The sequence below is a fragment of the Protopterus annectens genome, chromosome 3.part1 (genome assembly GCF_019279795.1).
Source record: "Protopterus annectens isolate FY-2018-M chromosome 3.part1, PAN1.0, whole genome shotgun sequence".
NCBI classification, from domain to species: domain Eukaryota; kingdom Metazoa; phylum Chordata; order Ceratodontiformes; family Protopteridae; genus Protopterus; species Protopterus annectens.
In genome coordinates, this window is record NC_056732.1 from 1,207,018,703 (window position 1) to 1,207,037,842 (window position 19,140).

Sequence of the window (19,140 nt, forward strand, 5' to 3'; positions counted from 1 at the left end):
ATATGCTGTCAGCTACTGCAAAATGGCAAAAAATACACTGAACCAACTGACATTGCCCACATCCTGGCGGACAAGTTCAGTGCAAACTTCACCCCCCGTCACCCCCAAAAGGACCTGTGTCCATCCCATTAGAATGCAGAGCCCCAGACTTCATGGACATGCAGGTAAAAACAGCCCTCTACAAAGCTAAGAACACAGCATCAATGGGAATGGATGGTGCCCCAGGCTGCGTCTTACACCAGCCCCAAAAGGAACTACACCCTCACCTACATTCACTGTCCAGACTCAACCTTATCACAGGCTATATACCCAAAGAATGGCATACAGTAACAGTCATCCAGCTCCACAAAGGTGGTGCCACAACAGAACCTGGAAACTATTGCCCTATAGGCCTACTCAGCCTGGTCTGCAAAGCTATGGAGCAGATTATCATGAAACCCATAAACAGAGACATTGGGAACCTCTAGACACTGGACTCTACCCAATTTGGCTTTGTTAAAGGCAGATCCTGCCTCCTAATCCTAGTTGACTTCTTTGAAACAGTTACCAAGGACATAGATGGAGGTGAAAGTAGTCCACACAGCCCACCTGGACCTCACTAAGGCCTTTGACACCATTCCCCACTCTGGCATCATTAACAAGCTTACCAGCTTGAACATTAACCCCTATGTCACAGGATGGGTGGCCAACTGGCTCACAGATCAAACACACATGGTCAGAGTTGCAGGTGCCATGTCCAACTCTAAACCAGTCACAAGTGGCATCCCACAGGTCTTAGTCCTGGGACCCCACCTGTTCAGTAGATACTGCTCAGAGGTACAGGCAAGCATGGGAGGAGTATGGCTGACCAAGTTTGCAGATGTCTGCTAACTGTGGTCCATAATCGACTCTACGGCTGACACAGACATCCTCCAGGAGGGTCTTACAGAGACAGATACCTGGTGTCAAAACAATGCCCTCAAGCAGAATGCCAAAAAATGCATAGTCATCCCCTTTGGATAAAACAAAGTGCCCACAAATTACCACATAGGTGGTAATCCAGTATGTACGGAGAATGTAATTATGGACCTGGGGACCCAGGTAGATAGTAAACTCTCCTTTGATGATCACATTGCCAAAGTGTTTAGAAATTCCTTCTATGTAGGCCACCTAATGTCACCTAATGTAACCCACTTTGTCAAGTCTGATGATGTCACCATCCTACAAATATGCCTGTAGAAAGGAGAACTCCCAATAATGTGTATAGCACGTTGTGTAAATGTGTATTGCTGTAATATCAAAAAGTAGTTAGGTAGGGGTTTGAATTCTGTGGTTGCCAACTGTATGCGTGTGTGTTTCCTTGAAGAGGCGCAACCTTTTTGAAGACTACTGAAACACATTAAAAGTTGTATATTCATCTTTGTCAAGTCTGATGATGTCACCATTCTACAAATATACCTGTGGAAAGGAAAATTCCCAGTAATGAGTATAGCGTGTTGTGTAAATGCATACTGTTCTAGTATTGTTAAGTAGAGGTTTGAATCCTGCACTTGCCAACTGTGTGTGTGTCTCCTTGGAGAAAAGCAATCTTTTTGAAGACTACTGAAACACCTTAAAAGTGGTATACTCATCTTTGTCAAGTCTGATGATGTCATCATCCTACAAATATACCTGTGGAAAGGGGAGCACACAGTAATGTGTATAGACCATTGTGTGAATGCGTATTGTTCTCATATCATAAAGTAATTAGGTAGGGGTTTGAATCCTGTACTTACCAACTGTATGTTTCTCCTTTAAGAAGAGCAACCTTTTTGAAGACTACTGAAACAACTTAAAACTGCTATACTCATATTTGTCAAGTCTGATGATGTCACCATCCTACAAATATGCCTGCGGAAAGGAGAACTCGCAGGCATGTGTATAGCGTGTCGTGTAAATGTGTACTGCTGTAGTATCATGAAGTAATTAGGTAGGGGTTTTAATCCTGTATTTGTCATGTGTGTCTCCTTGGAAAAGAACAACCTTTTTGAAGACTACTGAAACACCTTAAAAGTGGTATACCCATCTTTGTCGAGTCTGATGATGTCCCCATCCTACAAATATACCTGTGGAAAAAGGAGCTCTCACTAATGTGTATAGCTGGTCATATAAATGTGTACTGCTCTAGTATCATAAAGTAATTAGGGATGGGTTTGAACCCTGCACTTGCCAATTGTGTATGTGTGTCTTCTTAGAAAAAAGCAATCTTTTTGGAGACTACGAAAACACCTTAAAAGTGGTATACTCATCTTTGTCAAGTCTGATGATGTCATCATCCTACAAATATACCTGTGGAAAGGAGAACTGCCAGTAATGTGTAAAGTGCATCATGTAAATGCATACTGCTGTAGTATCATAAAGTAGTTAAATAGAGGTTTGAATCCTGCACTTGCAACTGTGTGCCTCCTTGAAGAAGAGCAATCTTTTTGGAGACTACTAAAACACCTTAAAAGTGGTATACTCATTTTTGTCAAGTCTGATGATATCACCATCCTACAAATATACCTGTTGAAAAAAGAACTCCCAGTAATGTGTATAGCATGTTGTGTAAATGTGTACTGCTGTAATATCATGAAGTAATTAGGTAGGGGTTTGAATCCTGCACTTGGTGACTGTGTGCTCCACGTGTATGACACTGTTGGTCAATGTGTTATGGGATTTGCTTTTACTACTGTATGACATATCACAATGACAACAGTATGTGCATTACACGTCAGGTAGCTGTGTGGCAAATACATATACATACATGTGACCTCAATTATTTCATAGGTGGGAACCCTGCTTTCTCCATGAACACATCTGTTATATTTGCCAGAGTGTGCTGCCGCTTTCCAGACCTTAGGTCACATCTGTATGCTTGTGACAAGCCTAGCCACTGCAGTGATCCCTGACCTACGTCATCCATTTCAAATACACTCATTATGGTTTCTATTGAATAGTGTGAGTAAGGGTTTATGCCTGAAGTATATTTGAAACCTGTTCAAAAGCAGCAAAGTCTGTCAAAGATGGCTATTTATTATAGGTGTGCAACAACCTTTGTGGATATGCATGCAGCCCCCTTATTGCTTATGTGATCCACAGAGGGATTTCCAAAATCCTTTGGAAATGTGATTATCAAAGGAGAGATGACTTAACACATGGCTCTATGTATACATCGGTACCTGTTCCACATTTTGGGGGCTACTACCTATGTGGTACTCTGGGGATACTATGTTTTGTAAAAGTGGATGACTATGCTTTATTTGGCTTATAGCTTTACAGCATGGGTTTGACACCAGGTATCTGTCTGTATGATACCCTTTTGGAGGACGTGTGTGTCATCTGGAGAATGCATTATAGCCCACAGTATGCATTTGCCAAACGTGACCAGACATATCCCTACTGTGTTTGCTTGTACCTAAGAAAGCTATACGCCAAACAGGAGTGGTCCCAGGACTGAGTGCAGGTGAATGCCACTTGTTACTGGCATAGAATTGTACTTGAAGGCTGAAAATGTTACTGTGTGTCCTACATCTGTGTGTCAGTTGTCAAGTCATCATCTATGTTTATGGGCAGGCTGTTGAGGTTATGTATACTACCAGAATGCAAACCAATGACAGATAGTGACAACAGTATCACCCACAGCACAGTGTAAAACCGTGTCATGCACACACGTGTACTCACGTTCCAAAATGTGTGTAGTACAATGCATACTGGCCACCAATAGAAACTATAGAGTGTTAACACTGTCTAATACAGGGCATGTCTAATACAGGGCACCTTGCCCATGTGTCCAATATGCACGTACATGCATACAGTGCACCTCAACTGTGTTCACAAATGTACACCTGCAAATCTGTGCTGCACACATCCCACACTTACTGTCCACTCTATAACACATGCTGACAAAACTACACACATCAGCCAAGTGGCACATGGGTAGACAATACACAATTGGAATAAACACTGGTGTAAACAATACTACATTGATAATTATAGCTTTAATGCATCATGCCTGCTCAGTTACACCTTCAAGGATATCATTACACTTTACTGCTGACAACATGCTACACATTAAAACATTGCTATACTGTAATAAAGTCACCCTGTGCATCAGCACCATGTTAGCCTAATCCTGCATCAATATTACAGATGACAGGAGGTGGCACAGGTTTCATCATATGCACAGGGTGTGCTGTTGGTTTGCCAGAGGCCTAAATTGAGCCATACAATCGACATGTGTATGTGAGTGTGTGTGTGAGGGCCAAGAGTACTGTTATGGGCCAATGTGGATGTAATGTGTGCGGGTATGTGTTTGCCCTAGGTGTCTGGTTTATATGTGGGTGTCTGCATGCACACATTTCCACCATGTGGCTGCCATATACAGGGATTTGTGGGACAGCTACAGACTGTACCTGGCAGGCTTTACAGATCACCATCTCTGGCCACAGCTATGGGACCTGTGCCTGGCAGGGGTACTACAGACAGTATCAGGTACTAATCCAGACTGGGTACTATCCTCAGAGGTTGACATATGTCCACTGGATCCAGGTCCCTGCTGGGACTGGCCAGAGCCACGTACACGTGGTCTTCTAGGACGGTCTATGGACAGTCCCCCAACATTGCTGGGGCTGGTACTGGCACTATGGGAGCGGCTATGACTTGATGGATGTCCACGGTGACAGCCAGCTGGTGATATTGCTGGCATGCATCCACGTCAACATCTCAACTGTCTCGCACTGTCCTGACACATGGACATGACATTGTGGAGGACATCTAATGTCTCACCCCAATGTCTATCAATGACCTCAGTGTAATTATGTACGGCACCTGCTAGGTCACAGATTCTGTCATTTACAGAGGTGTTATGAGCCCTCTGTGCCCTTAGTCCCTGTCTGGTGTACCGCTCCATACGTGCCTGTGCCTCCATGACAGCCTGGAACATGCGTGTGGTTGTAAGAGTTGTGGCACGTCTGCCAGGGGCATGATGACCAGCAGTGCTCTGATGAGAACCCCTGGGCATCTGCCTATGTGGTACCATTCCAGACATCTGGCTATGGTTGCTGTGACCTGATGCATGTGCCACAGATACCACACTGTCCTAGCCAGTGCCGACTGTACACTGTCCCTCTGCTAAGGGCATTGGTGATGATGGATGTACAGGCAGTATGACTGTGTGCATGGATGGGGTGGAGACTTGTGTACTGTCAATTGGTGGCCCAACAACAGACCCTGACAAACCTGCCTGTGCCTCAACACACCTATCCTCATTATCACTATCTGTGTCAGTGACATCAGGTTCCCTGCTGCACTGAACCAGCCCCACCTCAGCACCTGTGAGAGGAAAACAGGAAACACAATTTAAGACCTGTACATGATGTCAGACCACAAGCAGACATGCACGCATGCACATGCACACATGCACATGCACATGCATGTGTGCATGCACATGCACACACATGTGAACATACACATGCACATGCACCCATGCACATGCACACACACGCATGCACACATACACATGCGCACATGTGCATGCACACATGCACATGCACATACACACATGCACATGCACAGATGCACACATGCACACACACAAATACGCTCCTCACTAAAGCAGACAGACACACACACACACACACACACACACACACACACACACACACACACACACACACACACACACATACACCACCAGCAATCTCAGAACATACTCAATAGCAGTTGATGGTGGGGTACAGTATCACAAGCAAAGCAGCCATATCACACATGTCAGCATGAAGGACATGTGTTGCTCAACAGCATGCAGTGCAAGTGTAGACAGTCCTTGTTACTAACAGTATACATGGCTTTGACGCATGTGTTTTGTTGTTCGGTGATTGGCCTCCCCCTGGAACGCAATGCATACATGGACACAACATTGTTGTGCAAGTATTCAAAACTCTGTAATTTACTGTGCACCATCACTCACAGGTCTGCATACCATGGCTGGATGTGTATCTGTGTGTCACATAGATATCCAATTCTGGTTAGAGCCTCTGTGTTTTTAGCAAATAATTGTGGACACAGTTTTAGCTAATGCACGATGTGTATACACACAAAATCAGTGGTGCATGTATAACTGATGGAATACCATTGGTTCACATACCCAATGTACAGTAGTTATGGTGAGTGTAGATCATATTGTGGACATGCCAGTGTCATCCATGACATGGCATGCCAAAACACAACTGCAAATTTAAACATCACACATACCCAATGTGTGTCATATGACCTTGCCACTCAATATCATCACAAGACATATATGTGTCAGTTGTGCAAATAGTGATTTGTATGCATATTGTTTAAAAGTGCATATGTTTGCACACACACACCATTGAGGTGTATAGCAATGAAAGCTATGTGTAGTACTGTGGTTACAATAACTGGATGGGGTGTAGTACCATAAGCCATCATCATGAAGCATCATGTGGTCACTCAAGGCTACAAATGTGTCCCAAACCAGCACCTATCATGCTGTCCCAGAACTGCAGTACCATGGCTACAGTCACCATTTCACAACCAGTTGTTACATGGGTTTGTAAGGAGGCCAGTAAGGAGCATTCCCTAACACGAATGTGTTGGGTGTTGCAGAGTGTTTTACTGCCCCATGATAGGCCTCTACCCCTCAGGTATATTATGTGTGCTGTGTGGATGACTTTTGGGATACTGGAGTGTGACGTTACAGAGGGTTTGTGAATCCTTCATGTGTAGCATGTTAACATGTTCTGTGTATGACATAGTTGTGTATGTTATGTGCATGTTGTGTATCAACTCTGCCTATCCAATGGTCACTACAGTGTAAACACATTTGTTTGAGATGGTCTGTGCATTGCATGTGTTTGAGGCAGCTAATCACATTAGTGAGATGTGCGTGGTCTCACAGCAAACATGTACAGCATGCATTATGGGTAGGTGTGTTACATGTGTACATGGCCTACACCTTAACTATGACATGCACTTTTTATTTGCAATAATAAATGTAGAACACACTCACCAGCATCTGTCCGCTGCCTTGCTGTCACACCAGAGGGACCTACATAGATATGAGACAGTTTGTCAGTGGCGACAACTGAGGCATTGCTGCTGTGGGCTTGCAATCTTACAGTAGAACAGTTTACATTCACAGGCCTACAGATTATGTTCCAAATGATCAGAATTGCACAACAACAGGCTCCACATCTTCTAACTACACAGTACACATCTCACATATGCATGATCTACCAATAGAGGTAACAGTAGTCTACAGATATGCCATGTTACCTGCATGTTCCATGTGTTCTTGCTGAGTGGCTCCAACCTCAATCATGGTAAATATCTGATGCTGTTGTTGTTGGGCAGGTGCTACCAGGCTCAGGAGCAGCTCCTCCACTCTGGTGAGGGGGGGGTGGTGGATGTTAACCCCACCACCTGTTGCAAGCTGTTGTCTCTGTACATCAGAAGCACACTGACGGACATGTCTAAGTAGATCACTGCAGTGGTGGCGTACCTGCTCATATGTCCGGTTATGTAGGCCTACCTCGTTTAGCCTCCGGATAACATCTTGCCACATTGCAGTACGCTCCTGCTGGTCTTGGCTGGTTCTGGAGAATAGTAGGCTGCAGTGCTGAATCATATAGCTGGTAAGAATCTCATCTTCAGCACTACTGTAGCTAGGATTTCTATGGTGTGCCATGATCCCTGGAAGACATAAATAAAAGATATGTATGAGCAAGTCATATGGCACATTTAACATTATACAGTACAGATATCACTGAACTGCCATATATAGCAACCTATTAGCTGATTGAGATGAAACACTTTCACTACCACTTATCAGTGCTCACCCCACAACTGCTTGAAAGTGCCTGGCATGCTCTATATAATAAACCATGTTCTGCACAGCAACAAAAAAAATCACTATATAAGACAATACAAGAGTACCTGGCACACTGTATGCAGCACAATGCACCACCTAGCCACAGCAGATATAGATCAAGCCAATGCATAACGAAATATGTCATCCATCGCTATGTTTGTAAGGTCCAGTTACAGCATTACCATTATACCACCCAACTTGTTGATGGCAAACCCGTGGCCAAAATATGTGCACAATTGTGAATATAGGTGACATACTGCTGTAGTAAACTATAAATGTTGCTAGATATGCAGTTATATGTTGTAACACACATATGACAGAGGACATGTTACAGGCATACCCACACACACATCAGACATAATTACAAGACACAAAGGTATGGCAACCCAGATAAGTTGTACGTGTGTACCATACAGTACTGTGTGTCAGTACTTACAAAACCTTAAGCTTGAGGAATGTAATCTGTGATGACTACAGGGACCACACAAAACAGTGGTTGCAAGCAATGTGGACGTACACCATACTTTGCTGTTTAGGCTCAGAGCTTCAAGTAGTACTACAGTACATACAGGATTTGGATTCAACATCAGTACCAATCAATAAGCATACATGTAGTGCTTTAGCCTCCAATAACACACCCCAGTTAACACCAAGGGACTACATCAGACTGTATGCCATAGTGCTTTATCTGCCTAGCAACAGCATACACAGCTTTTGCTGGGATCAAATCAAGGACCCATAATGCCATGACAGAAACAGTTTCCCACTAAGCTATCCCACAAATACACATCTTTGACATATTCACCAACACATTGACCATCACACTTAGTCAACTTTGCATAGAATATATTGCAACAAGTAGATGTGGGTGTGTATGAGTATATATGACTCTCTCTCTATGTGTGTGTATATATATATATATGTATATATATATATATATATATATATATATATATATATATATATATATATATATATATATTATCTAGGTTCATAGGTTCATACTAGGCTATCTGCCTTAGGGCATTTATAAGCCTAGCCAGAGTGTGTTTGGCTTCCGCCACCCATTTTAAATGAATTTTGCTATGCCCTTTTTCGAGGTTAGTATACTGTGCCTCTGTCTAACAGTGACACAGAAGTGATACATATACATATCCAGTGGTGTACATATACATATAGGCACATATACAGTCTACCTTTCATGGTGGGAATATCAATTATACAAAGGATGTGAGGTATACCAGTAATGTAATAATATCTCACAGTCTTGTGAGAAATGCATTGAAAGTGTTCACAGCCCAGGTAGCTTTAGCAATCCTCATTGGCTGCAACATTGTAAACTGAACAAAATACCCACAGTGTTTAACCACCACATGTCATATACCAGCACTGTATGCTGTCTTGTTTGTCACACAGTAAAATCTACATACAAATATGCACATAACAAACTTCACCAACATATATATGTCCACCCTTCACAAACAGTTGCAATATGTCCCTTGCTCTATGCACATATATAGATGTTAATATATATGACACATATATATCTCTTTGTATGTGTGTGCCATACATACACAAGGTCTACACTGTTGTAAGTCCCTGGACCTCACAGCTGAACTGTTGGGCCTTGCTGCAACATGAACAGGTGTCACATGTGAACACACAGTAACATTAGAGGGGGTATATATAGCTCCAAATGCTAGATTAGCAAAATCGCCTGGTACAGTAGTTGCCAATGCTAAGCTACACTTTAATATGACTATCATGCATGTGTTACTCTGTCACACCCATGTTTATATAAATGTTTAGGCTAATCCCCCAAACAGCCATTGGCCACACTACTGTACAGAACACAGATAACATGGACCAGATGTTTGACATTTAATGCTGAGCTACACATTTCACAGTTATGTCCCACTGCCCACAGGTACACACTGAATTGTCCATGGCAGTAGTTAAGCAGGACATCTGTGCATCGATACGTACTGCTGCCACATATGAATCGTTCACATTATGTAGAGTACTCTTCAAAAACATCTACTACATGCCAGTAAATACATATCTGTTACATACCTTTCCTTTGTATGAGTTGGTATTATTTATTTTTCTGTTTCCTTTTGCTTTTCACTGTCCCTCTCTGTCTCTCTCTCTCTGTCAGTCTCTGTAATAGAGTGACTGATTTTGTTGGCAGCAATTACAGCCTACTTTTATAGGTATTTGCACATGTGCATTTGATGGCCTCTGCTCCAATTGGTGGCCACCATATGCTAACTGCATGCAGCCTGCTGTGTGGTAATTGCAGTAATCACTGTCATAGCAACCCAATGCTATAAATTGCTAAGTCAGGTAGGCGTGGCCCTTTCAGCTTTCAAAGATGGAGATCATGCTTGTTTGCTGTGGACGTTGTTGTTTAAGGCAGAAGGTTGGTATAGTTCTTATATCTGAAGCCAGGGGTGTAGCCAGTGATTTAAATGTTGTACTCAGACCTGAATGTTGCTGTTTCCTGTACACACTTGTCAGTGTAGAATTGTACTCACCCCTCAAAATGCTAACCCAAGATACATGGGAGTATGTACTTTTTTTCTAGTTGTACAATTAACTGCCATACAAAACTAGTTCTTGAGATGTATTTCTTTGGCACATGAATTGTTTGTGAACTGCTATACTGTGAATATTAATTTACTCACTTCTGAACAGTTTGCGCTTTTTTAGTGTTGACATTAGCACAGGCTGCTCAAGAAAACTGGACAAATTTCAGTACTGAGTATGCCTACCTACATCCTTGGTAGACCCTGAACACACAGGTGTATTCTACATTTGGGTAGGGGTGCAGAAGTACAAGAGCATTATGTATTATTGGGTGAATTTTATCTTGCTGGACTTAAAGGGTTGCTGTGTACCTGTTAGTTTATCAAGGCAAGTGGTCTGCCTGCGTAGCTCCCAACTGTGGACCTATCCACATGGTAGCCAGAGGTTAGCTTGTTATTCTTTGTCTGTGCACCACGCCAGTCTTTTCAGCACTGGAACAATGGCATTGTTACAGTTGGTTGCTACCAGTACATGGCTACATCCTTTGGTATTTCAGTGTTGTACTCCTACATAAGGGTATGCTTCTGGAACTCCTTCCAAAGCTATTTGCACAGTGTGTAACAGCAGAAAAGCTGATATGCATGTGTGTTTCCTGCCTCTGCCAGGCATCTCAAACACTCAGGTACATATTTGAACATACTCAGGGAAAACTAGGTAAAAGTGAGGTACACCTTTAAAATATTAGTGCCATTATGTTGAGACTTTGAGAGAACCAGAGCATATGGATTCATACACCTAAGTACAAGCAGTGTCTAATGCTTACTTATTGTCATTATTCATTAAGTGTAATTCACCACCTTTCTGGCCAATGTCAGTACTTTTCAGAGGGACACAGCTAAATTTTGTTTCAAAATCAGGAACATCCCTGAAAATTAGGCACAGTTGGGAGGTATGGCCTCTACCCTAATCAGATATGCCAGTGTTTGTCCTGCTATGATACTGTGTGCGGGTTATAAAGTGCTGCTGTAACATTATTTCCTGCTAGAATGGTTGCTTCTCTTATCACAGTCATGTAATGCAATTCCACAACAACTGCTAGTAAAGATGCACAGAACAAGTTGTGTGTTATGGCATTCCTACTTTTCCTTTACATTCAGTCACTGTGATGCATGATATATTTATTTCAGCACCAGCTTGTTGTATATCTACCGTGGCTTAGTGGTACTTCATGCAGTGTAGTGTGTACAAGGTCCTGGGTTTGAGACTGACAAGGGTGTTTTATTTTGCTGTTGAGCAGAACAAGGGCCCTCACATACAGAGTGACTAAGGCACATTTAAGCAGTTGTAAGCGGGTTTGCGTGGGTTTGCATGATGCTCAGCAATGCTTAGCTAAGCGCACAGGCACGCACACTTGCGCAAACCCGCTAAATACTGCTTAAAAGTGCTTACTCCCGCTAACCCCCGCACTCATTTCTTTAAAAGAAAAGAAAATGGGGAGATAGGAAAGTGATGAAAAAGGGACACAAAGAGGGAAAGACAGTAGGGAAAACAGCTCGGGGTGTGCAGGACAGGTGTAGGGAAGGTCCATAGCTGCCCATTTCTTTAACAGCAACAGCTGTGCATATGCAATACATTTGGAGGGAAATATGAAACCTTCCACCCCTGAGAGAGGGGTGAGGACAACAAAGTATGTTGTACTGCCAATTAAATTACATTGTATGTGTCCAGCGGACATGTGTGCAAAATGGGCAGCTATGTATGGGGCATATTTTTTTTTGGGAGCAGATTGCCCTTTTTTTTCAGGTGAGAGTGGAATGTGGTGTAGGGGAAGTAGGTATATTTGGGGAGGTAGGTTGGGGAGGTAAACAGACAAAACAAACAAGATGCATACAGGGGCGGAATATGACACATGTGGTGGGTGAACACCATTGATGGGGAAGGATGTTTGGAAATCGCAAGCCCATGAGCCCACAGATGGCAACAGTGGAACTGGGATCCCCACCCATGGGCAGTCACCACTGCACCTTCACAGCTCAATGGGTGGCTGTGCTGGGGGCTGCGTAGAAGGGGCAGGCTAACCTGTGAGTCGTGCCATTCGTGCCTCAAGCTGGCGTAGAGGATCAGTGACAGAATGCTCGATCTCTCTACGCACCACAGCCCGGACCATTCGGAGGGTGATAGGTGGCCCTCCTCTGCCCATGCTTGCACGGGTGGACGAGCCCCATCCCCTGCAGTGCTTCCACCCAATGGTGGCACAGGGCCAATGGAGGAGGAGGTCCCAGGCTGGGCACCGGACCTGCTGGTGCCAGGTGCCATCGCCAGCTGAGGTGGGACAGGCAGATCCGCTGGGACTGGCCTTCCCATACGTTCTATGTTTTGGAGGATTTAATGAAAATATGGGTTAGTAACAGTCAACAGCATTCCCAATTAGTTATAACAGCATGCAGAAGTATTCCCATTAACCCAACACACCAGAGTTCCAACAGTTGAACAGCAAGCATAACACATGCATATATAGAACAACAGTGGACGTTACAACAGCATGCAGGTTTAATTGATGGCAACAGCCCACCAATATTGTGGTATTTGAACAGGGCACACGCATTGAAATAAATGCAGATATTTATAAACCAATAGGCCATATGTCCCAACAAATGTTTTGAGATTAGACATGCCCATTGAGGTGTGGAATTGCATTTTTTATGCACATACAGTAGGGTGGAAAAAGATAGCTCCATTAACAACTTATATATATCCTTCTAGTTTACACTACATTCCTATTAACTGCAGTTATATGTCCCCTACATGTATTATTACACTACCCAATTGTCCTTAAATTGTGTAAAGGGTTTTGCTAGATCTTTATATACATGAGCTGTATCTGACATACAAACAGTCCGGGATGCAGATGTTACTGCTACATATTTTGTGAGTTGCTCAGACACACTACTGCTGAGATGGTACACTGACAGCTGTACTTTCCTATAATTATCTAGATATGTTCAGGTGAAATTATCAGTTATATGTTAACAGCTCCCTACATTTCTGGCAGCACACTGACATTTCTGGGAAACACAGTACCAAGCTACTCATGTGCCAGATTAACCTGTACATGCTGGGCATGAACCAACTGTTGAGGACTGTAAATATGCTTAAAAGCTACTGGCACTCCCTTCATCCACTTTATATGGGCCTACCCAAGTGTGGGTTAACAGCGCTTAATACAACAGTACTATTTCTATAATGCAAGAGTACAACAACATATCAAAGAAAATGACACAGACACACTCCAGGAATTATACCTTTATTAAAGACTTAAAACACTTTTCTAGAGGCTCTCTCATTTATTTTATATAACAGTACATGCAGAATAATTATTAAAGAATTATTATACCTTTATTTATTGGGTTAAAACACTTTTTTTCAGGCTCTCTCATTTATTTTATATAACAGTGCATGCAGAATAATTACTAACCTGCCTGGTGGCACAGCCTTAGCAGCCTATCTGCATAGGCTTGCTGGTTCACAGAGTGGACACCTGCAGCTGTGAAGTAAATGAAGTGATATTGAGACATACCTATCCATAGTATAGACTAGAAAAGCAATTCTTACATACTTAATTCCATGGCTACTCACTCAGTAGTGGGGCATTTTCCATCCCATGGGCCTCATGGATCCAATGGTCCAGTTGATCCTCCTTGTGTCTCTTCAGGTCTGCGTGGTGGTGTCTGACCTGCTCACCAGTCTGAGGGACGCCTGTGGCACTGGTGAGTTCATGAGCTAGACGGTTCCCGTCTTCTTCTTTGTATTGGGTGCCCTGGTACTGGCCCCGCAGGAGTCTATCCTCATGATTATGGACAAGGAGCCAAACCATTACTTTTGACTCTTAAATGCCCCAATGTTGCGCTCGAAATCGAGAGCCCTCTCCAGCACCAGCCATGCTGTCTGCAGATGGGAGCTACAACCAGTTATGGCAAGTATTCCTGCCTATGGTGCTTAAATATGCCTCATTTCCCGCACTTATTTGTGATTGGCCAGTTTTGAAAAAACTCAGCTGAAGGCACACCTGCTTAGCAATGGGTAAACTTTCATTGATATGTATGTGTGTGTTGAAAGTGCATGGTTGTGAAATGCTGTCATGGTTTAGTAGTTCAGTACCGTGATTATGGTGCACAGTATCCCTGGTTTGAGCCCTGTCATTGCATTTTATTTTACTACTGGCCAGACCCGCTAGGAGGTGTGGCTGTGTTTAGCCGACTTTGCTCAACTTTGCCCGACGTTGCTCTACGTTGCTCTACATTGCTCAGCGTTGCCCGACATTGCTCTATGTTGCACTACATTGCTCGATGTTGCCCGGCGGTGCGCTGGTTTGTGCAGAGCGCAACTCCGCACAAACATGTTATGTTTGCGCTAGTTGGCGCTATGTGCAGCTACGAGTTAACACAGTGCTCAGCTACAAGCAATTACATTTAAATATGCTTAATACCGGTAAACTTTGCTTAGCAGTGCTTCACATTGCTTAAGATACGTTACTTATGCATTCATCAGTATGCATAACCATTTCACCTTCTTATATATATATATATATATATATATATATATATATATATATATATGTATATATAAAATTCGTTCACTACTAAATAGGCCATTTCAATGCTTTTTACAAAAATGTAAATGATAAATGTCAGGAATTATTTTTATATACTGATTTCCAACAGAAAATAGAAGGGGGAGTGGTGGGACTTGAACCGGGAATGCCTCCTCTTTGGGCGAATGCTCTGCTATTTTGCTTAAGTTGCATATAGGTTTCTTATTATCCTCGTCAGTATCTAAACTGCTAACTGTAGATAAGCAATGGGCAAACCCACGCAAACACGTGCAAATACGGGCAGCTATATCGGAAATAAAAAAAAAAATTTTTTTACATTTTATTATTGTAAAGGGGTTTAGAATATGGGGGAGTGTAGTGTTGGGTATATACACATTTGAGGCTCATGTAAGTAGACATTTCCCGAGTATCAGACATGCAGGGGCGTGGATTTTTGGACTGCTCGGCAGTCCGACACGCCCCCTGCACTCGTGCACGCTCCGTGTTAGCCTTAGAGTTGAGGCAGTGCACCCTCATTAATATGCATGGTGCGCTGCCATCTTACTTTTCGACTGGCTCTTCCATGTAAGACTAATCTAGTCTTACACGGAGGATTAGTGAATCCTGGGGTAGGTCTTTGCAAAGATCTGAATTTAACTGTTGGAAAAGGCAATCAAACACATCTGCCCACCTATGTATACTTAAAATTGACTAAAATCATCTTCTACTTTAATTTTCTATACCTAAAGAGGCCAGGATGAATCTGTGGGCCCTGGAAATCACAAAGTGTTTATACTCCACTGTTTTTCTGACTTACAGATGTTCTGTGTATATAAGAACTTGTCAGAATTTTTTCTCTGTATATATTTCTTCTTTCATTTTTTTGGGTGGTAAAGTAATGGCATACTTTTGAATTTCACTGGATTTTCAGACTTCACATCCTTCAGAAAATGTATGATAATGTAAAGCCTGTTATTCTAGCCACTTTCCAAGTTTGTAAGAGCAATATTTACAATCTGTCCCTAATTTTTGTCTCACCATTAGTTTGGTTTTGCCCATATTTCTTACACTTGAGAGGTATGATAGTGAGTGCCATCCTTAGAAGAATTTAAAGCTTGTACAGGTGCCTAGGCAGTGTGACATTCCCCTGTGGTACATTTGGTTGGGGATACATGGCTTAAGTGAAATTCATCAGCTTTGCTCAATATTTCTGTTTTAGTATGTCTTAGCTGATCCTCTTCTGTGAGAGGAAGGCTTGCTAGTTTTATCATTCCTTTATGCGGTATTTAACTTGTCAGACATGTGAATGTTAGTTTTATAACTACTAACATACCACATTGTGTGTCATACCCATTTGATATAATGATGCCCATAGTCTACCAGTATGCTAATGGAATACCAAGTCACTATTAACAAGAATGTAAGAATCTGTAGTACACTGTGTACACTGTACCCATGTAACAACCTGCCCACCCTGATGTTTATTAACTTTGCAGGCAGTGGAAAGAAAGAAAGAAAGAAATAAAGAAAGAAAGAAGAAAAATGACTTTGCTGTTGTAACCTAATGTTCAAATCTTATTTTTCAGGCTTCACAAAGTCCATTGGTCATAGGGACATTATATATTGGTACACATTTACTGTATCTTTTTTTGTCTACCTAACGTATTTCATTACTACGGCATATTGTAGATTCTTATTTCTTATACACATTTCTTTAATAGAGAGTAGAACATGTGATTGTTGTAAATGTGTATTTGCATATATATATATATATATATATATATATATATATATATATATATATATATATATATATATATATATATATATATTTATACATAAACACAAACACACGCATATCTATATATATATATATATATATATATATATATATACATATATATATACATACATACACACACACACACACACACACACACACACACACACACACACACACACATATATATATATATATATATATATATATATATATATATATATATATATATATACACACACACACACACACACACACACACATACATATATGGGTGTAGGCACCTAGACAGCGAAACACTGCCATGCTCACAGCTTTAATAACCAAGGGCATGGGGGCAGAAGAAGTAATGAGTGTTATGCTCATTGTACAGTACACACTGATGTAAGTACAACATATAGAAAGTGTATCATTTTTTGCATGCTACAGTAGTTAGATTTATGCTCCAGTATGCATTTTAGGTAATATTCCCTAGAAACTGTGAGGGGTTAGTGGCCCACACACACAGAAATGATAAAGGCACTGCCCATTCTGCACTGCATTTTTAATGCCACAGACATCCCCATTTGCTAGCCTGCTTTTGATGCCTGCCATACTGCTTGTTGTCTCATGTTCCATTAGGGATTATGAACAATATTTTTCCCACTGTGCTTTTCATTATTGAAGTTGTGGGCATGGCACCACATTCTTCGCTTTGCCCAAAAGTAATTTGCAACAGCCACATTTCTCTGCAGATGAATTTCACTTCAGCCATGTATTACCAACCAAATGTACCACAGGAAATGTCTCACTGCCTAGGCACCTGAACCATTTTCAAATTCTTCTAAGGGTGACACTTACAATGTAGCTAGACTTTAATTAGTTTAGTATCAGATGTGAAAAGTATTACGACCTGTATGTCTAGGAACCAGAAACTACACAGAGTTGGAATTTTTAAGCACTTATAAATCAATTTTAGATTTGGATATGCAAAACCTACAATAAATAATTAAATACATAAACATCTTTGCTTAAAGGGTCATCAAATGGCTACTTCTTTCATTGCTTTGTCACTGTGTATATTTATAATAAGCAAGTAATACTGACAAAAAGGGTGGGTATTACAGGAAAATAATGGACCATGAAGGAGTATTGTGAAGCCTGACCCTAAATGCAAAGGTCCTCCCCACCCTTGGAAGGGCAGTTGTTGCGCCTTTCGGCTTTTCCTGGTTAGGAGTCGCCACAGCGGAACTCTGGTCCGCTAATGATTGGCAGTAGATTTTTATGTGCCGAGTTGCCAGCTCTGACGTACAACCTTCAACGAAGGTATGCCCATTCATGCATGTCTCCCACACAGAAGACGCTTTAGCTGAGAATCGAGCAGGACAACGTCTTACTGTGAGGTGACAACGCTACCGCAGCACCACCACCGTAGTCCCTTGGAAGGGCAGTTACTACCCTTAAAAGAACAAACTAGGGGGGGGGTCACTTTTGCACATAGAAAATGGTCTTTGTTTTAGGTTGTTTTACATTTGATTTTAATATATGTATATATATATATATATATATATATATATATATATATATATATATATATATATATATATATATATATATATATATATATATATGTTCATAGGTGTATAGGTAGGTACTAGACTATCTGCCCAAAGGCATTTATAAGCCTAGCCGGAATGTGTTGGCTTTTGCCACCCCCTTAGATTAGTTCCCTGTGCCTCTGTCCAGTAGAGCCATTGAAGTGATCCCTGGGGGTAAACTTTCTGTTTCCCATCCACTCGTCAAGGTTTCTCTTGAAGAGGGTTATCGAGGAGCTCTGCCTAATTTAGATTGGAATCTTGTTCCAGAGCATGGGAAGTCTCTGGGACAGGAATCTATCCCTCCAGCATGTCTTATTTATTGTTGTGGAGAGGTTTAGATACCTGGAGCGAGTGGCTCAAGGGGATATGGTTTTCTTTAGGTGGAGCATGTCCATCAATTCTGGGTCAGACATGGCCTTGTATGTCAGGCAGAGATCACCTCTGAGTAGGCGGTATGCAAATAAGTACAGCTGGAATTTCTTCAGTCAAGCTGCATAGGGCATCTGCTTGAGGCCCAGTGATCCTCTTGATGAGGTACTTCTGTGGTCTTTCCAGTTGTTGCATCTGTCTTGTAAGGTACATCCCAAATGGGGCATTGTACTCTATGATGGGTCTGATAAGTGATGCGTAGAGGGGCCCAATGACCTCTTTCAAGCTGGATGCAAACCCTTTTTTGATTAGGTGGGCCACATAGAAGGATTGCTAACCACTTTGGCAATGTGATTATCAAAGGAGAGGTTACTATCTACTTGGGTCCCCAGATCCCTTA